Consider the following 20,000-nt stretch of genomic DNA (forward strand, 5'->3'; position numbering starts at 1 on the left):
TTCAATTGAACTCGAGGGATTTAGTGAAATAGTAGCCTAGTTTTCATTTTGAGGCACTGGTTGAAATTTGCGACATTTGTTCGAGTTATGCAGTCGCATGTAAAGTATAGAAGAAGAAATGACAATGAAAATACATATGTTTGGAGTGTTTATATTCTTCTATTTTTCCAAGAAGAAACTAACAAAAAATGTAATTTTATCTAAAAGAAGAATACATAAAAACAATATCTACAAATGTCAGATGAGTACTCAACATATAGTGAGTCACAACTTCATCATTTTTAAGGAAAATTGCTGGTAGAAATCGAATAGTGCTTTAATAAACTAGTTTAACCAAATAGGTGCATTCGACTTGAATAAATGCGAAATAGGGTATGAATATAAGAAGGCCTTCGCCCGCCCTGAAAAGATGTCAGGCAATTTTTCATTTTAATTACTAGCAGAATTTTCTATCGTAAAACAACAACAATTTAAAGACAAATCTATTATTATTATTAATGATCCAGCAATAGCTTAAACACAGCTTAAATTATCATTCACATAACAATAATTATTCATACATAGAATGCCTGTGGCTACACCAGTTACACTTGTATTCAGAAATTACTTCAATGTATTCCATTATAATTGCAACCATTTGCATCGCGCTGGGGTTTCAGATTGAAGTGCTCATCGAGAATAAAATGCTAAAAAAAATTAATGAATTACTTTTGCTATGAAGATAAACCATTTGGACTTTTGTTTTTAACTGTGTTGTTTTCACAAAACCAATTACTTCCTACACATTTTCAATTTTAAATAGACTACAGTTTATGTAGTATCATTGGAAAAAAGCCAACAATTCTACCCCCAAAGCAGATTTTCATAATTGAAGTATTATTATAGATATATTTTTGAAAGCGTACGAAGGGAAGCACTCTAACCAAATCCAGATAACTAATTTGATCTGTATTTATCCTTATTTCAACAAGGTATTTGTACCTAGTTTTCCTTACAAACTACTGCAAATACAAGAAATTTTCAAAATTTTAAAATGATAATGAAATGGGAACCATTGCAGAGTTATAATGCAAAGACAAGAGGGCTGATGGAATTCTCGTGAGAGGAACATGAAGCTCGTGGCCACAATATTAACAACAATTAATTTCAGTTATTGCCATTAGATTTCTTCTGGAAAACCAGAATTTTATCCTACATTAAATGGATTTTGTACTAAAACATTTTTATAATCGCCAAGTGTTCACTGATTCTAGCTTCCTTATTTACATCATCTTTGCTTCAAATTAAATTATGTGGTCCAGAGGCTTTGATTTAGCATTCTTCCAAGTATTTTCTTTATTAATGTAATCGATTAAAAATGGCTCAAGTGATTTTACTCGTTTTGTAATTACATTTGCATAAATTGTTGAACACTTATTACTCGTAAATGCAATAATGAGGACTGAGTTCAACAGCTGGTTTTGAATGTATTCCTGCACTCGATTTGAAGAAATGCCTTGTTGAAATTTTCACGTATCTTGTATAGATTTATTTTCAACTGAAAAAAAATCGTTATTCAAACTGGAAAGTAAAAGTTAATAGAAAGATATAAAACGTATTAATGATGCAAAAAGATCTGCAGTAATCTCAATAAAATGAGCAACTTGCATTCATTTCCGAAATCCCCCATAATTGACAAGATCAAACTGAAGTCATCCTATCCAGTACGCAGACAAAGTTAATTAGCATTTCCATTTTTTTCCTGATTATTGGATGTACCAGTCAGAGACCTTTCATCCTAGAGTTACCGAATTCATATGCGATGGTATTGGCAAGGAAATACATTCATGCAATACCGGTTGTCTGAGGACATCGCGCAGAAACTGGCTTCATCACTGATTCAAATACTTCAACTCTGGGAATTTCTGGGGGTAATTATGTTTTTTTTTTTTTCGCGAGGCCTATTAAAGAGGCGGTTACGAGTTGGAGGATTTTGTCCCTAAAAATGAAAGCAAGCACTGAAGTAGTAACCTAGGCAGGGCAAAGCGAATGAACGAAGTTACCGAGAGAGAGAGAAAGTGAATTACTTTTTTTCTAAAAACCTCACGAGGAGTTATCAATTAATTAAAATCTATGCAAAATGTAAAATCGGCGACCAAAACATGATATATCGGCAATCTGATCGTTTACATTCTAACCTTTGCACTTTCATATTAAACAAATACACTTTCAAACCAGATAAAATTCTTTAACCATGAATTTTGTTGGCAAGGTTAAAGGGAAATGGTATAATGAAAAAACAATATTTTTTTTACTGGAATCTGTGGTTTTTGTTTAAATGGCCCTTTGTTGAAGACGTGCGTCCAATAGATGAACAGTTATCAAAGGTATTATCGTTAGTCTATTTATCGATTTATATCAGTAACCTTTGTCAGTTCATTATACATTTTTCTTTAACTGGAAAATAATGGAAACTAACCTTTCATAAAACGTACACGAAATCTCCTAACTGGAAAATGTTATTGTGATATGAATAAACCGAGATCAACTAAGCATTCCTTCTGGAAGTTTCTTATTCCTCATTAAAAAGTTCTTGGAATGAGGCCTAACATCTGCCAGAATTTGAGTTGAGGTTGAACTTTCATAATTACAGCATTAAAGACTATATCGTGAAAAGGGACCACAATTCTTTGTTGAAAACGAAGCTGGAGACGAATTTTTTTTTAAATGCATATTAAAAGACTTTGGAATATCCACTTAGAGAGAGAGAGAGAGAGAGAGAGAGAGAGAGAGAGAGAGAGAGAGAGAGAGAGAGAGAGGAATTAAAAGTGGTTGTTGTGTTGTTTCTGGAGAGCTACGCCTTATCTGTGGAATCGGCTTATTGTTTGTTATATGATTTTTTAATCAAACCAGGAATGTATGTGTAAGATACATCATAATTCAGTGTACGTAATATAACGAATAACCTAATTACTAAGTAAGGAAACAAATATTTTCCAATTACTATTGCTCTACAGAGTAAGAAAAATCATAATTTACAAGATCGTTTACAGCCGTAGCATAAGTATTTGAAAACAATGATCACAAAATTCACTTCAAGATCAAAGTACGGAAACCTAGGAGAAATAGACTGTAGAACACAATTGTTGTGCGTATAAAACTTCCAACATAACGAAAGCATGCAGGGCCGCAGATCAAAGGCAGGTTCATAGAATCTTGAAGCTTCTTAAATAAACATCCTCCGGAATAAAGGGGTACCACCCACGATCTTTCCTTCACTGCAACACATTGCCCGCATTTTCAAGATGCCTTCTCTCTCTCTCTCTCTCTCTCTCTCTCTCTCTCTCTCTCTCTCTCTCTCTCTTTCTGTGCAGGAGCGCACACTCTTATTTTTGTGGATATTGTAGTCCAATAAATAAATATTTTCCTAGGTACTTACTAGCATTACAGACATAAACATTCACAAACATATATATATATATATATATATATATATATATATATATATATATATATATATATGTGTGTGTGTGTGTGTGTGTGTGTGTGTGTGTGTGCGAATAAATTCTGACGCCCTGAAATAGACCCCTTCTCACCATCATTGCCCGTCTTTAATTCCTTGTTATTTTTAGGATGCAATATATATATATAAATATATATATATATATATATATATATATATATATATATATATATATATATTATATATATATATATATATATATATATATATATAAGTGGATGTTTGTATATTTGTTTGTCTAATATAGAAATCCGACAGCAATACTTCCACCTCGCGATATCCCCTCCACCAAACTCTCTCTCTCTCTCTCTCTCTCTCTCTCTCTCTCTCTCTCTCTCTCTCTCTCTCTCTCTCTCTCTATCGTCCTCGTCTTGGGTTCGCTGCTAATTCTGAGAAGTATCTGGAAAGGCCGTTGAAGGTTGGCCAATAAAAGGTTCAAGGAAGGGAACGTATAATATGGAGATCTTGAGGAGCGAGGATGAGTAGGAGGAGTCACAGGTGTGGGTCAGGTCAAGACAGTGACCATTAATGGCATGACAGGTAAAGGCAAGGAGGGGAAGGTTCTCAGAGAGGTCTCGTGATGAGATTGACTGGGGCATGGTCTAAGAAAGAGAAGGTCTGTTCACAACTGGCCCAAAATTCGACCAACTTCGCGCATGACGTCACAGCGCGAACGGATGGGTTATTTACCTGCTAGTCAGGTCAAGGAACTGTAGGAGAAAGGAAGTGTCAATGTGATTGGAGCGTTGTATTGTGTATTTACGTGTATTTTTGTCATTGCAAAACTATGCCGAATATTTGTGCACTGTATGGATGCAACTCCAATTCAGATCGAAATACTGATCTTACTTTTCATACATTTCTAAAAATGAACTCCGAAAAATGGATTCATCTGTGCAAGAGAAAAGACAAATTTAATGCGGATTCTTCGAGATTTGTAGCTTGCATTTTGAATCAAGTGATTATGCAAGGAACCTTAAATATGAATTACTTGGAATCCCAATACCAAGACATCTTGTATGGTTAAACAGTGATGCAATACCAACACTACATCTGCCTACTTCAGAGGGTAAGTTCAGATTTTCGTATTGTTTTGAAGTAAGGAATTAAAATACCAAAGTTTCCTTTGGAGGGTAAATAGTTGACCTTGTTAATCCTCTTATAATACCTCATAATATTTCCATTGTTCCTTGCCCCGTTCACCGGATGCTACCAACTATAAGATTAGGCCTGACCATACTGGTAATGAGATAAGTTGTTTTCAGTTGAACGTAAGTCACCAGTTAAAACTTGTTTTGTTTTGCCTTTGTAGTAATATCAGTTGTAAATATTACAGGAAATAATGTATCTACAAGCCGAGTTCAGAGCTGTGAAGAGAGGTATGAAAAGATTTATTCATGACATTGAGTGTTCACCTACTGTCAATGAACTGCAAGAAAATGCGCATGAAGAACCACGAGTTGCCACCATAGACAAATTGCAGCAAGAGCTACAAGAAGTCAAATCAGAGAGGGATGCTCTTCTCAAAGAAAAAAAAGAGTGGGAGATAGAACGGTCTTCCTTACAAGAAAAAATAGCTACAGTAGAATTCAATGCTACGTCTCTTGCAAGAAGCAATTTAAGCAAGTATTTTTCTCCCTCTCAAGTTCGCTTCTTTTTAACTGGGATTCCTGTTAGCACTGGTGTGAAAGATGATATTAGTGGTGCATTGGCCCTGCGATACTTAAGCCCCAAAGCATATAGATATTTACGTAATAAAATGGAATTTCCCTATCCATCTATTTCAACATTGCACCGCTGGGTTTCCAAGATCAACGTAGAACCAGGAATATTAACATCAGTGCTAATGCCTCTACGCCATAAGGCAAAGACAATGACAGAAATGAATCGCTTGTGTGTTATGTCATTTGATGAAATGAGTGTTGCTTATGAGTGGACCTATGACAAGGGAACTGATACTCTCTATTCACCCAAAAGTAAAGTTCAGTGTGTTATGATTAGGGGGTTAGTAAGTTCTTGGAAACAAATCATCTACTATAATTTTGATCAGAAAATTACCAAAAATATTTTATTTAGTTTGATAACGAGTGTAGAGTCCACAGGATTTCACGTTGTTGCCATTGTCAGTGATCTGAAGCCAGTAATGTTAAGCTGCACAAGTCCTTGGGGTGCAGACACAGATCATCCGTTTTTCACGAATCCAGCTGATTCCGACAGACGAATACATATTTTTGCAGATGCACCGCACCTGATCAAACTTGCGAGGAATCATTTTCTTGATAAAAGATTTAAAGTAAATGATAAAAATATTAATAGTGAGTGTGTGCGTGAGATTATCAAAAGAAGTTGTAATGATTTAAAAACTGCCTATAAACTTTCAGAAAATCATGTTAATGTTTCAAAAGCAAAGAGGATGAATGTTAAATTAGCAGTTCAGTTAATCTCGGAAACAACTGCCAAATCTTTAAATTTTTTTTTGGAGAAAAGGGCTACTTAGCAGCAAAGATTGGGCTAGCACAAGCAAATTCATTGCGTTGTTTGATTCTTGGTTCGATTTATTTAATTCTAAGGCTCCTAACGATAAAAGCACTCACGGAATGCTTATGGTGTGCAGTTGCAAACACAAAATTCTGTTTTGAAGGAAATGATAAATACTGTTGAATCAATGAAAGTTTGTGGGTATGATAGATTATTGCCATTTCAGAAAGGACTGATTATGTCTTCAAGGTCACTGCTAAATTTGTATGAAATGTTAAAAGAAAAATATTGCATATCATATATAATGACTTACAGATTAAACCAAGATGTGCTAGAGCATTTCTTTGCTTGCGTAAGACAAATGGGAGCATGCTATGAACATCCATCTCAATTCAAGTGAAAAATCGGATAAGGGCATACATATTAGGCAGAGACATGGCCTTAGTTGGTAGCAAGTATAATACACAAAAAGAAAATTGTGATACGAGTTTATCTGAGGGTACATTATTTCATTGTTCTGGAACCTCGTCAGCATTTGACCAGAAAACGTTGGATGAGGAATTATGCTTGTCTGCAATGCTGTTCTCAGTTTCAGACGATGATGACTTTGTAAACGAAAGGGACAGACCAAGTACTGACGATGATACACCAAATTTTGATGAATCAATTGATTTTGAAAAAGCAATGGAGAACGAGGATTGCGTTATGTCGGTGGATACATTGCACATAAATTTCCTCAACACCAGTTTTTAAGTACCACTGAGAACTCGATTGGTGACAATACCTGGATTAATTACATTTCCAGGGAAAAAGAAAAGCTGATGCAACCGACTTGCAATTTTTTTGAAAAATTAAAAGTTATGGAGAAGCTGTTCCGAACTTATCATGGAGAGAAAAACCTGAGGGCAGGTAGAAATTCTGTCAAGACTTTAGTAGATGAAATAACGAAATTTGTAGTTCTACCACTGGACGTCGTAACATTTTTTGTGCGATGCAGAATTTTTTTTAGAATGCGTATCCTGAACCAAAATATGAAAAACATGCGAAGTGAAAAACGCAAATTGTCAAAGTTAATAACATAAATTAATAGAACTAAGGGTTCTCAGAAAAGTGTATTGATAAGCTATCTCATGAATGTTACTTTTCACCTGTAAAGTTGTTTATTAATCATATTCTTGATGTTATATCATAATAAAGTTCAATATTCTATGAATGAAATAAATCTTTTATTGCCCTTCCATTACCTTTATAAACAAACTATTGCCTTTTTCTTAATAAAAGTTTGACAATATTGAGTAAATCCCATTATTAGAATTAAAATCTTTTGGTTTATCAACAATACCCTTCGAGTCTTACTGTACCCTATCCGCTGTGTGACGTAGGTGTAGCACCGCCTACCTGCGCGTGAACAGACCTTCTCTTTCTTAGACCATGGACTGGGGACTGTTAACAATAAGCTAAATCTAAAAGGGTCTGAGTAAATGCGCAAGGGCCTACTGATTTCCCCCTCAAGCAAGGATTAATATGGTCAGGTCAGGGGCTGATAATGACTTTGGATACGGTCATGAAATGATATCCTCATTTGACACCTGGTTATCATTATGGAAGGGCAAGGCAAGGAAGAAATGTCAAGGGGACTTTTACAAAACATATAGTACTGCTTTTATTTTTTACATTACGTTGTATCGAAATATATCGAAATATCAAGACGGGAAAAGCAAAAAAATGAAAATGATCAAAAGGACGTTTGTAACAATATATGTATGTAGCCCAGTTGAGAGGTAATTTCACTGCTTACCTGTTACTACAAAGTCAAGACGTTCCATCTATTGGTAGCATTGGTAGTGACCGCATCAGAAGGCTGCTGGTAGTGGATATCTGTACTCACTCACTCTGCATTCTCTCTCTCTCTCTCTCTCTCTCTCTCTCTCTCTCTCTCTCTCTCTCTCTCTCTCTCTCTCTCTCTCTCAGGTTTACAGTGAAACAAGCTTTACCCAAAATAATTTATTTGACAAAATCTAACATATCTAGATTGCAACAAATGAGATGAAATGAAATGGAATATTGAAAATCCCAAAAGATCAATCATATTACAGTTTTTACACTGTGACTCGCAAAAGGTCAAAATAAGTCAAAGTCCAGTACATTCTCAGTAATTACATCTCCAACCTCTTTCTCAGCAAAACATCTAAAGAAGTCAAATAAATCCCTTATTATCCCAAAAAGCATAAAAATAAAGATATGAGAATTCCTCCCATGTTACTTATAAAGCATACATAATAAAATAAATGCTTAAAAATATATATATAAATGGAGAAAAACAATCCACAGTTTGGGAAATTGAATATAGTTCCTACCTCCAAACAGTTCACAGTCTTAATCAATAACTCTTGAACCACAAAATCTTCACTTGAAGATTTCTAATATGCTCAATGTTGGTCTTCGAATGATTCTTTTTTCCATATCTAATCCCTTCACATCCTGGGGCTCTGCCCAAAAGAAACGCACATACACACGTTTCCACCAGAACTTGGACGTTTTTGGTGAATGAACTCACGAAGTCATGTGACCTGTTCCCACGTCTTGAGAATACCTGATGCCACAATTTTACTTAATTAGGAAATGTGTCAGATAATAGCTAAACATTCTCTCCAAGATTTTGGGAGAGTTTTCCTCCACACTTGTTAACTAAACATTCATTGTATATTGTAATTCATAACATACTTGTGACCTATAGGCTTTTCAGATGCTTGGCCACCCAGAGAAGTATCGTCCCCAGCACTAGGGAAATAGCAATTATTAATTTCCAGATTCAAGCACCAAATGGACAGCCACACCCCTGGCAGGCTAATCTTCTGGTGAGGGTTTACTCACACAATGTTTTTGTGCACAATAAATACCCTATTTCATGCAGAGTACAACTACAAAGGCCCCGATCACCAATAAGTTAGTGATGAGGAGATACCATTTGGCACCGGGAAAAGTTTGTCTTCCGTCATTGGAGGAAATGGTTGAATTGTGGCTATCACTTCCCTTAAAGGTGGCACTGAAACAACTTGATAGTCCCCATGAGGATGCCACATAAAGATACGAGTAGTAGAGTTGAAGACACTCTTGCCCAGAACTTGAAACCTCTGTGTGACCAGTCTACATGCCGCATCAATGAGACAGGATCCTCGTACAAGAAACATATCTGATGAATTATGGCACCGGATGGAGACCTCACAGCTCCCACAGAACACCGCGTTGAGAGTCTTCTTAGAGGCCACCTTGTACTCATGTTGGAATGTTAGAAAGTCACAGTCAGAAGTACACATCGACTCTCATAAGGGTGTCAGCCGCTTAGCTACATGCTTAGCTTTAAGCAAAAAAGAAAATAGTGCCATTAAGACTTCATGTCATATCTTGTCACCATCACATACAATACAGTGATTTTCAAATACTCGGACAAACAAAAAACAGCCATTAGCTTCCCTTTTTAGAGTCCCTCCATATTAAACAACAATCACCAACACTCAATAGCCAACCCACCTCTGTTCCATTGGTCATTGCTTAACTTGCTTTTTTTCTTTTTTATCCACACCATTTCACCTTCTTCCATTCGCAGTCTTCTAACCCCCCCCATTTGCCATTTAACTACGATACAACAGTAGGTTCTCCAATATTTTGTACTACACTATCATTATTAATATTCTGAATATTCATGTTTTATTTTCTCTCTCTAGGTATCTATCCGTTCAGTGATTTTAGTTGACGATTTCTGTGTAGTACGTAATCTCTTTTCACTTAGTCATTGCTCCTTTGTCAGTTTTGATTTCCAGTTAACTTAGGTTTTTATGTTCCTTTTTTACTTTATATTATTATGTATTTTAAAGTTTTGTCAATTATAACTGTTTCAATACATTTAGATTTAGTCACTCAGTATAGTTTTCTTACTGTTTCTCTTTATTTTTTATGTCATTCTATAGATAAGTGACCCTAATGATGGGAAAAGTCACGTATTCCCGAAACCTCGGCTGTGCCTCTCTTATATCCTGAGAAATAATAATGTCTGGAATTTTACCAAGTCTTCTGGCTATCCTGTTCCTCATATATATATATATATATATATATATATATATATATATATATATATATATATATATATATATATATATATATATATATATATATATATATATATATATATATATATATATATATATATATATATATAACTACTCTATACACATGTATATATATATATATGAAAATAAGAAGGCCCATAAAACACTATTTAAACGTTGAAACCATATATTTCAGGCACTTGTTTCTGTGCCCCTGTTCACTGGTAGAATATGGACAGGTGGCTGTAGCATGGGAAGTCCCCTATCACCCCTTCTAGCAAACTTGTACATGGAATATTTCGAAACAGAACTTTTGTCGTCTATCAAACCCCATAACATGATCTGGCTTAGATATGTAGATGATATCTTTACTTTCTGGGACAATAGCTGGGGGACTTTAAGGAATTTTTAATAGGCTAAATTCGCTAGTTCCGACCATAAAATTTAAAACAGAATGGGAAAAGGACGGACAAACTGCCGTTCCTAGATGTACTGATCATAAGAAAACAGAACAGGTATGCATTTACAGTATATAAAAACCCACCTTCGCTGTCTCCTACATTCATTTCTTAAGCTACCACGACGTCTCCGTAAAAATCATGGTAGGTGCAACCTATTCCTCAGAGGACTTAGGATATGTTCAAATGAGTACCTGGATCAAGAATTTAACACGATCCGCCAACACCTAACGCAGCTGCTCTATCCACCACACATTATCGAGAGGGCTATTAATAAAGCAAATAAAATATACTACAGAGGTCCCACTCACAACAGACAAATAGATTTCAACAACAAAATAAAGCTTCCATACGATGAAAACATCCAAAAGGCCACCGAGCAACTCAGTTCTGATAATCCTTTCATTTTCCATTATCCCAAATCCATCGGGAGTTCGCTCGTTAACGTATACTTAAATAATAAGGGGAAGAAGCCGGAGTTTACAAGATACCGTGTAGTAATTGTCATGACATTTATGTAGGCGAGACAGGTAGATCGCTCTCGCAAAGAATAACAGAGCACAAAAGATCAGTACACGTTACGCTTCGGAGAGTTCGGGAATTTTCCTTGGTTTATTAGAAATACAGGGCATGTCATTAACTGGAGTGGGGCGGAGTTGGTTTTCAGAGTAGCTGTCCGTACAAAAGAAAGATGCTGGAATCTGCTATCATCAATCAAACCAACAATATGAACCTGTCAGGAGGACATTGGAAATCGGACGCCATTGACACCTTAATCCTCACCCTTTTTTGAAGAAGATGACCCAAGAAGCGGGACCGCCAGATCCATCGCCAAACGGGAGCTAATGAGGCCAAAACCACTAGGGAATTTGGTCAATCTCCTCCTTCTTAAGAAACGCCACCTCCTTAACATCGGAGGCCTAAGGCCACACCTTCATGTTTTGTATATATACCATTGTAACTTTCCACCTGTCCATATTCTACCAGTGAACAGGGGCACAGAAACAAGTGCCCGAAATATATGGTTTCAACGTTTTAAATAGTGTTTTATGGGCCTTCTTATTTTCATATTACACTGTAGTATTACAGGAAAAGACATTCATATATATATATATATAAATTTCTGACTCACGTCGGGATCGAACCCAGGTCTCTCAGGTGGAAAGCAAGGGCGTTACCCACTGGGCCATACAAGTCTAAAAAGTTGGAACCTGAGAGCAACTGCACCAAAGGAATTACCTGGGCAAGCTAACTGCTTGCATACCAGCGAGTTTTCCCCAACTTCCCGACTCAGCAATGACCCAATGGACAACATTTCATTCGAATTATCCCTTCTGAGTGAATAAGATAGAAATCATCAACACACAATCACGTGTGGAACAGAAATAAATTTCTGACTCACGTCGGGATCGAACCCAGGTCTCTCAGGTGGAAAGCAAAGGCGTTACCCACTGGGCCATACAAGTCTAAAAAGAAGTTGGAACCTGAGCAACTGCACCCAAGGAATTACCTGGGCAAGCTAACTGCTTGCATACCAGCGAGATTTTCCCCAACTTCCCGACTCAGCAATGACCCAATAGACAACATTTCATTCGAATTATCCCTTCTGAGTGAATAAGATAGAAATCATCAACACACAATCACGTGTGGAACGAAATAAATTTCTGACTCACGTCGGGATCGAACCCAGGTCTCTCAGGTGGAAAGCAAGGGCGTTACCCACTGGGCCATACAAGTCTAAAAGAAGTTGGAACCTGAGCAACTGCACCAGGAATTACCTGGGCAAGCTAACTGCTTGCATACCAGCAGTTTTCCCCAACTTCCCGACTCAGCAATGACCCAATGGACAACATTTCATTCCGAATTATCCCTTCTGAGTGAATAAGATAGAAATCATCAACACACAATCACGTGGAACAGAAATAAATTTCTGACTCACGTCGGGATCGAACCCAGGTCTCTCAGGTGGAAAGCAAGGGCATTACCCACTGGGCCATACAAGTCTAAAAGAAGTTGGAACCTGAGAGCAACTGCACCCCAGGGGAATTACCTGGGCAAGCTAACTGCTTGCATACCAGCGAAGTTTTCCCAACTTTCCGACTCAGCAATGACCCAATGGACAACATTTCATTTCGAATTATCCCTTCTGAGTGAATAAGATAGAAATCATCAACACACAATCACGTGTGGAACAGAAATAAATTTCTGACTCACGTCGGGATCGAACCCAGGTCTCTCAGGTGGAAAGCAAGGCGTTACCCACTGGGCCATACAAGTCTCAAAAAAGTTGGAACCTGAGAGCAACTGCACCCAAGGAATTACCTGGGCAAGCTTAACTGCTTGCATACCAGCGAAGTTTTCCCCAACTTCCCGACTCAGCAATGACCCAATGGACAACATTTCATTCGAATTATCCCTTCTGAGTGAATAAGATAGAAATCATCAACACACAATCACGTGTGGAACAGAAATAAATTTCTGACTCACGTCGGGATCGAACCCAGGTCTCTCAGGTGGAAAGCAAGGGCGTTACCCACTGGGCCATACAAGTCTAAAAGAAGTTGGAACCTGAGAGCAACTGCACCCAGGAATTACCTGGGCAAGCTAACTGCTTGCATACCAGGAAGTTTTCCCCAACTTCCCGACTCAGCAATGACCCAATGGACAACATTTCATTCGAATTATCCCTTCTGAGTGAATAAGATAGAAATCATCAACACACAATCACGTGGAACAGAAATAAATTTCTGACTCACGTCGGGATCGAACCCAGGTCTCTCAGGTGGAAAGCAAGGGCGTTACCCACTGGGCCATACAAGTCTAAAAAGTTGGAACCTGAGCAACTGCACCCAAGGAATTACCTGGGCAAGCTAACTGCTTGCATACCAGCGAGTTTTCCCCAACTTCCCGACTCAGCAATGACCCAATGGACAACATTTCATTCGAATTATCCTTCTGAGTGAATAAGATAGAAATCATCAACACACAATCACGTGTGGAACAGAAATAAATTTCTGACTCACGTCGGGATCGAACCCAGGTCTCTCAGGTGGAAAGCAAGGGCGTTACCACTGGGCCATACAAGTCTAAAAAAGTTGGAACCTGAGAGCAACTGCACCCAAGGAATTACCTGGGCAAGCTAACTGCTTGCATACCAGCGAGTTTTCCCCAACTTCCCGACTCAGCAATGACCCAATGGACAACATTTCATTCGAATTATCCCTTCTGGAGTGAATAAGATAGAAATCATCAACACACAATCACGTGTGGAACAGAAATAAATTTCTGACTCGTCGGGATCGAACCCAGGTCTCTCAGGTGGAAAGCAAGGCGTTACCCACTGGGCCATACAAGTCTAAAAGAAGTTGGAACCTGAGCAACTGCACCCAAGGAATTACCTGGGCAAGCTAACAACTTGCATACCAGCAAGTTTTCCCCAACTTTCCGACTCAGCAATGACCCAATGGACAACATTTCACTGAATTATCCCTTCTGAGTGAATAAGATAGAAATCATCAACACACAATCACGTGTGGAACAGAAATAAATTTCTGACTCACGTCGGGATCGAACCCAGGTCTCTCAGGTGGAAAGCAAAGGCGTTACCCACTGGGCCATACAAGTCTAAAGAAGTTGGAACCTGAGAGCAACTGCACCCAAGGAATTACCTGGGCAAGCTAACTGCTTGCATACCAGCGAGTTTTCCCCAACTTCCCGACTCAGCAATGACCCAATGGACAACATTTCATTCGAATTATCCCTTCTGAGTGAATAAGATAGAAATCATCAACACACAATCACGTGTGGAACAGAAATAAATTTCTGACTCACGTCGGGATCGAACCCAGGTCTCTCAGGTGGAAAGCAAGGGCGTTACCCACTGGGCCATACAAGTCTAAAAAAGTTGGAACCTGAGAGCAACTGCACCCAAGGAATTACCTGGGCAAGCTAACTGCTTGCATACCAAGCGAGTTTTCCCCAACTTCCCGACTCGGCAATGACCCAATGGACAACATTTCATTCGAATTATCCCTTCTGAGTGAATAAGATAGAAATCATCAACACACAATCACGTGTGGAACAGAAATAAATTTCTGACTCACGTCGGGATCGAACCCAGGTCTCTCAGGTGGAAAGCAAGGCGTTACCCACTGGGCCATACAAGTCTAAAAGAAGTTGGAACCTGAGAGCAACTGCACCCAAGGAATTACCTGGGCAAGCTAACTGCTTGCATACCAGCGAGTTTTCCCCAACTTCCCGACTCAGCAATGACCCAATGGACAACATTTCATTCGAATTATCCCTTCTGAGTGAATAAGATAGAAATCATCAACACACAATCACGTGTGGAACAGAAATAAATTTCTGACTCACGTCGAGGATCGAACCCAGGTCTCTCAGGTGGAAAGCAAGGGCGTTACCCACTGGGCCATACAAGTCTAAAAGAAGTTGGAACCTGAGAGCAACTGCACCCAAGGAATTACCTGGGCAAGCTAACTGCTTGCATACCAGCGAAGTTTTTCCCCAACTTTCCGACTCAGCAATGACCCAATGGACAACATTTCATTCGAATTATCCCTTCTGAGTGAATAAGATAGAAATCATCAACACACAATCACGTGTGGAACAGAAATAAATTTCTGACTCACGTCGGGATCGAACCCAGGTCTCTCAGGTGGAAAGCAGGGCGTTACCCACTGGGCCATACAAGTCTAAAAGAAGTTGGAACCTGAGAGCAACTGCACCCAGGAATTACCTGGGCAAGCTAACTGCTTGCATACCAGCGAAGTTTTCCCAACTTCCCGACTCAGCAATGACCCAATGGACAACATTTCATTCGAATTATCCTTCTGAGTGAATAAGATAGAAATCATCAACACACAATCACGTGTGGAACAGAAATAAATTTCTGACTCACGTCGGGATCGAACCCAGGTCTCTCAGGTGGAAAGCAAGGGCGTTACCCACTGGGCCATACAAGTCTAAAAAGTTGGAACCTGAGAGCAACTGCTCAAGAATTACCTGGGCAAGCTAACTGCTTGCATACCAGCGAAGTTTTCCCCAACTTCCCGACTCAGCAATGACCCAATGGACAACATTTCATTGAATTATCCCTTCTGAGTGAATAAGATAGAAATCATCAACACACAATCACGTGTGGAACAGAAATAAATTTCTGACTCACGTCGGGATCGAACCCAGGTCTCTCAGGTGGAAAGCAAGGGCGTTACCACTGGGCCATACAAGTCTAAAGAAGTTGGAACCTGAGAGCAACTGCACCCAGGAATTACCTGGGCAAGCTAACTGCTTGCATACCAGCAGTTTTCCCAACTTCCCGACTCAGCAATGACCCAATGGACAACATTTCATTCGAATTATCCCTTCTGAGTGAATAAGATAGAAATCATCAACACACAATCACGTGTGGAACAGAAATAAATTTCTGACTCACGTCGAGGATCGAACCCAGGTCTCTCAGGTGGAAAGCAAGGGCGTTACCCACTGGGCCATACAAGTCTAAAAAGTTGGAACCTGAGAGCAACTGCAGGAATTACCTGGGCAAGCTAACTGCTTGCATACCAGAGTTTTCCCCAACTTCCCGACTCAGCAATGACCCAATGGACAACATTTCATTCGAATTATCCCTTCTGAGTGAATAAGATGAAAATCATCAACAAACAAACACGTGTGGAACAGAAATAAATTTCTGACTCACGTCGGGATCGAACCAGGTCTCTCAGGTGGAAAGCAAGGGCGTTACCCACTGGGCCATACAAGTCTAAAAGAAGTTGGAACCTGAGAGCAACTGCCCAAAAAAGGAATTACCTGGGCAAGCTAACTGCTTGCATACCAGAAGTTTTCCCAACTTCCCGACTCAGCAATGACCAATGGACAACATTTCATTCGAATTATCCCTTCTGAGTGAATAAGATAGAAATCATCAACACACAATCACGTGTGGAACAGAAATAAATTTCTGACTCGTCGGGATCGAACCCAGGTCTCTCAGGTGGAAAGCAAGGGCGTTACCCACTGGGCCATACAAGTCTAAAAAAGTTGGAACCTGAGAGCAACTGCACCAGGAATTACCTGGGCAAGCTAACTGCTTACATACCAGCGGAGTTTTCCCCAACTTCCCGACTCCTTAATGACCAATGGACAACATTTCATTCGAATTATCCCTTCTGAGTGAATAAGATAGAAATCATCAACAAACAATCACGTGTGGAACGAAATAAATTTCTGACTCGTCGGGATCGAGCAGGTCTCTCAGGTGGAAAGCAAGGGCGTTACCCACTGGGCCATACAAGTCTAAAAAGAAGTTGGAACCTGAGCAACTGCACCCAGGAATTACCTGGGCAAGCTAACTGCTTGCATACCAGCGAAGTTTTTTCCCCAACTTCCCGACTCAGCAATGACCTGAGAGACCTGGGTTCGATCCGACGTGAGTCGAAATTTACTTCTGTTCCACACGTGATTGTGTGTTGATGATTTCTGACTCTTATTCACCTCAGAAGGATACCCGAATGAAATGTTGTCCATTGGGTCATTGCTGAGTCTAAAAGTTGGGAAAACGCTGTATGCAACTGCTTGCCCAGGTAATTACCTTGGCAGCTCAGGTTCCAACTTTTAGACTTGCATGGCCCAGTGGCAACGCCCTGCTTTCCACCTGAGAGACCTGTTCGATCCCGACGTGAGTCAGAAATTTATTTCGTTCCCACATGATTGTGTGTTGATGATTTGTATCTTATTCACTCAGAAGGGATAATTCGAATGAAATGTTGTCCATTGGGTCATTGCTGAGTCGGGAAGTTGGGGAAAACTGGTTGGTATGCAAGCGTTAGCTTGCCCAGGTAATTCCTTGGTGTGCAGTTTCTCTCAGGTTCCAACTTCTTTAGACTTGTATGGCCCAGTGGGTAATGCCCTTGCTTTCCACCCGAGAGACCTGGGTTCGATCCCGGCGTGAGTCAGAAATTTATTTCGTTCCACACGTGATTGTGTGTTGATGATTTTTATCTTATTCACTCAGAAGGGATAATTCGAATGAAATGTTGTCCATTGGGTCATTGCTGAGTCGAAAAGTTGGGGAAAACTCGCTGGTATGCAAGCAGTTAGCTTGCCCAGGTAATTCCTTGCGTTGCAGTTGCTCAGGTTCCAACTTCTTTAGACGGTATGGCTCCAGTGGGTAACGCCTTGCTTTCCACCCGAGAGACCTGGGTTCGATCTCGACGTGAGTCAGAAATTTATTTCTGTTCACACGTGATTGTGTGTTGATGATTTCTATCTTATTCCTCAGAAGGGATAATTCGAATGAAATGTTGTCCATTGGGTCATTGCTGAGTCAGTTGGGGAAACTCGCTGGTATGCAAGCAGTTAGCTTGCCCAGGTAATTCTTGGGTAGTTGCTCTCCAGGTTCCAACTTCTTTTAGACTTGTATGGCCCAGTGGGTAACGCCCTTTGCTTTCCACCTGAGAGACCTGGGTCTGATCCGACATGAGTCAGAAATTTATTTCTGTTCCACACCCATTGTGTGTTGATGATTTCTATATATATATATATATATATATATATATATATATATATATATATATATATATATATATATATATATATATATATATATATATATATATATATATATATATGCATATGTATATAATATACATTCATTTATTCATTTATACAAGATGCATTATATAGAATTCATTCCACGTATTTTACATGTGTCATGTGACTTTAATGTGGTGAATAATTGGCATAACCAAGTAACATTCCTTACGGAAAGTTGCACCTTCCATCCTGTGGTTTGCAAGTTTGACAGAAAATACTTAAACCATACGAAACGCCGTCTCATTCTGTGTGCTTAGCCAAATGTAACACTTGGAAGAAGGATTTTCTGTGATGAGTAATGAGTAGGTGTCGTGAGATTTGCAGAATATGTAAAACGATTTCAGTAAACTTTAACTTCTTTTAGATAAACTGGCTTTTTATTTTTCTTGTTCCGTGTCCAATATAACAGGACTGTTTTATTTTGGTGCAGAGCAGTTGTGGGGGCGGGGGTGGGGGGGGGATGGTTCGGCTGGAAAAGAAAAATAAAATCAGGGTAGGAGCAGAAAGAATGGCTAACAACCTAAATGACCGGAGCCTGTGACAGACCAAGCACTGCGTTTGAACTTCAGCAGGGTGTGAAGAAAATTAACATTTATTTGTATCAGTGAAAGGAAACACTGAAGTCCATACCTTAAGAAAATAATTATAGACAGGAAACTATAAAAAGTTACGCTATAAAGAGATCGAGTGTGTCATTTGGAATTTTGTCGCTAGTACGGTTTCATCTTCAAAAAAAAAAAAAAAAAAAAAAAACGGTATAGAAGGCTGTCAAGACTAATAGAGACGGAATGGAGAGATTGGTGCCCTGAGTGCACTGATACATTACCAGACTGCTGTTTGTCGTTAATATTAATACACGGGGAAAATATTTTCGTGAAAATGTCTCAGAGTGATGGTAAGTGTTGAGAAATGTCTCGTGATATTTGTACAATTCTGTGCAGGGCAGATTTCAAAAGCAACGATATAGAAAGTTATTTGACGTTTATGTTTAAAGAGCGTTTCATTTTTTTGGTGAATATAATTTTCAAGAAGGCCTGTTAACTAGACAGAACAGGCGCGAAATGCATCGCCTCTCGCTCTAAGCGAGGCAGCTTTAAGGTTGGTTATTCTTACTACACCATAACGCGAAGTACAAGGCCATACCTGGATGTCATTCGATAACATGGCTTATCTTTGTGTGACAGTATTGTGCTGTAAAATGGAGAGACGAAGTGTTATGGTATTATTAAAGTAAGCATTTGACGTAAAGAAGGAAATAAAAAGATTTGCAAACGTTCGTAGGTACAAAAGTTCCGAGAATAGGCAATGAAGTTTCGAAAATAATGCTTCCAGGAAGGCAATCCAATGTTGTGTAGATCCTTGTTAATAAAGTCTTAGTGTGTATTTTATGAGTTGTATTATTAAAGCAACCTTTTGTCAGTTTATAAACGGAAATGCTCTCGGCTTAAAGATCGTCGCTGTTTTGTTTCATAAAGCAAATCTAATAGTTTCAAAGTCTGGTTCTTTTTTACTGTTATTACCATTAGATCTTTTTTTTAAATATGTTTCCCCAAATTTTGAAGAAACCAATTAATGTAACTGATATGGCTACTTCAATACACGCATGCTCTCTCTCTCTCTCTCTCTCTCTCTCTCTCTCTCTCTCTCTCTCTCTCTCTCTCTCTCTCTCTCTCTCTCTCTCTCTCTCTCTCTCTCTCTCCTTGGGAGTAGATTTTTTTTCAGTTTGACCAAAAATCGAATTTTAATTTCTTTACCTGTCAATTATTCATCACGAGAATTTTTGTTTTATTACATTAATATTAATTTTTCCTGAGTCTTGCAATCTTCCCACATTTAAAGGGTTAG

This window comes from Macrobrachium rosenbergii, chromosome 24 (assembly GCF_040412425.1).
Source record: "Macrobrachium rosenbergii isolate ZJJX-2024 chromosome 24, ASM4041242v1, whole genome shotgun sequence".
In the NCBI taxonomy this organism is placed as follows: domain Eukaryota; kingdom Metazoa; phylum Arthropoda; class Malacostraca; order Decapoda; family Palaemonidae; genus Macrobrachium; species Macrobrachium rosenbergii.